The following is a 2,648-nucleotide window of genomic DNA, read 5'->3' as shown; positions in this document are numbered from 1 at the left end:
CACACTCCATCCTCTCTACCCTCCGCTCTTCCATCTATTTCTACCACACTCCATCCTCTCTACCCCTCCGCTCTTCCATCTATTTCTACCACACTCCATCCTCTCTACCCCTCCGCTCTTCCATCTATTTCTACCACACTCCCTCCTCTCTACACACTCCCTCCCTCTTCCATCTACCCCCTTTCTTCCATCTATTTCTCCACTCCATCCTCTCTACCCTCCGCTCTTCCATCTATTTCTACCACACTCCATCCTCTCTACCCCTCCGCTCTTCCATCTATTTCTACCACACTCCATCCTCTCTACCCCTCCGCTCTTCCATCTATTTCTACTCCCTCCTCTCCACACTCCACTCCCTCCTCTCTACCCCTCCGCTCTTCCATCTATTTCTACCACACTCCATCCTCTCTACCCCTCCGCTCTTCCATCTATTTCTACCACACTCCATCCTCTCTACCCCTCCGCTCTTCCATCTATTTCTACCACACTCCATCCTCTCTACCCCTCCGCTCTTCCATCTATTTCTACCGCACTCCCTCCTCTCTACCCCTCCGCTCTTCCATCTATTTCTACCGCACTCCCTCTCTACCCCTCCGCTCTTCCATCTATTTCTACCACACTCCCTCCTCTCTACACCTCCTCTTCCATCTATTTCTCTACACACTCCCTCCTCTCTACCCCTCTGCTCTTCCATCTATTTCTACCGCACTCCCTCCTCTCTACCCCTCCGCTCTTCCATCTATTTCTACCACACTCCATCCTCTCTACCCCTCCGCTCTTCCATCTATTTCTACCACACTCCCTCCTCTCTACCCCTCTGCTCTTCCATCTATTTCTACCGCACTCCCTCCTCTCTACCCCTCCGCTCTTCCATCTATTTCTACCACACTCCCTCCTCTCTACACACTCCATCCTCTCTACCCCTCCGCTCTTCCATCTATTTCTACCGCACTCCCTCCTCTCTACCCCTCCGCTCTTCCATCTATTTCTACCGCACTCCCTCCTCTCTACCCCTCCGCTCTTCCATCTATTTCTACCACACTCCCTCCTCTCTACACACTCCATCCTCTCTACCCCCTCCGCTCTTCCATCTATTTCTACCACACTCCCTCCTCTCTACACACTCCATCCTCTCTACCCCTCCGCTCTTCCATCTATTTCTACCGCACTCCCTCCTCTCTACCCCTCCGCTCTTCCATCTATTTCTACCACACTCCCTCCTCTCTACCCCTCCACTCTTCCATCTATTTCTACCACACTCCCTCCTCTCTACCCCTCCACTCTTCCATCTATTTCTACCACACTCCCTCCTCTCTACCCCTCCACTCTTCCATCTATTTCTACCACACTCCCTCCTCTCTACCCCTCCACTCTTCCATCTATTTCTACCACACTCCCTCCTCTCTACCCCTCCACTCTTCCATCTATTTCTACCACACTCCCTCCTCTCTACCCCTCCACTCTTCCATCTATTTCTACCACACTCCATCCTCTCTACCCCTCCGCTCTTCCATCTATTTCTACCACACTCCATCCTCTCTACCCCTCCACTCTTCCATCTATTTCTACGAAGAACCACACTCCCCTCCTCTCTACCCCTCCGCTCTTCCATCTATTTCTACCACACTCCCTCCTCTCTACCCCTCCACTCTTCCATCTATTTCTACCACACTCCCTCCTCTCTACCCCTCCACTCTTCCATCTATTTCTACCACACTCCCTCCTCTCTACCCCTCCACTCTTCCATCTATTTCTACCACACTCCATCCTCTCTACCCCTCCGCTCTTCCATCTATTTCTACCACACTCCATCCTCTCTACCCCTCCGCTCTTCCATCTATTTCTACCACACTCCATCCTCTCTACCCCTCCATTCTTCCATCTATTTCTACCACACTCCATCCTCTCTACCCCTCCGCTCTTCCATCTATTTCTACCACACTCCCTCCTCTCTACCCCTCCACTCTTCCATCTATTTCTACCACACTCCATCCTCTCTACCCCTCCACTCTTCCATCTATTTCTACCGCAGTCCCTCCTCTCTACCCCTCCGCTCTTCCATCTATTTCTACCACACTCCCTCCTCTCTACCCCTCCGCTCTTCCATCTATTTCTACCGCACTCCCTCCTCTCTACCCCTCCGCTCTTCCATCTATTTCTACCGCACTCCCTCCTCTCTACCCCTCCGCTCTTCCATCTATTTCTACCACACTCCCTCCTCTCTACCCCTCCGCTCTTCCATCTATTTCTACCACACTCCCTCCTCTCTACCCCTCCGCTCTTCCATCTATTTCTACCACACTCCCTCCCTTCTCCGCTCCCTTAATCCATCCTTCCCCCCTCAACATCCTATTGTTAGAGCCACACCTCTTTAATGTTGTACAAAGGCCTGTCTATAGTGTGTGTGTGTGTGTGTGTGTGTGTGTGTGTGTGTGTGTGTGTGTGCGTGCGTGCGTGCGTGCGTGCGCGTGCCTGTGTCCTGCCTGCATGTAGCCCCTTTTTGAAAGCCAACTTCTGATATTTTTGTTTTATTTTGTATTGTGATGTTCATTGCAATAGTGGTTTAGGTGAAAATAAATGTATGTATGTGTGTGTGTGCATTTGTATTGAAAAAAAAAATGATGACATTAAAAATGGCATTATAAAAA

This window comes from Oncorhynchus gorbuscha, linkage group LG01 (genome assembly GCF_021184085.1).
Source record: "Oncorhynchus gorbuscha isolate QuinsamMale2020 ecotype Even-year linkage group LG01, OgorEven_v1.0, whole genome shotgun sequence".
NCBI classification, from domain to species: Eukaryota; Metazoa; Chordata; class Actinopteri; order Salmoniformes; family Salmonidae; genus Oncorhynchus; species Oncorhynchus gorbuscha.
Note: the sequence above shows the minus strand (reverse complement) of the source record.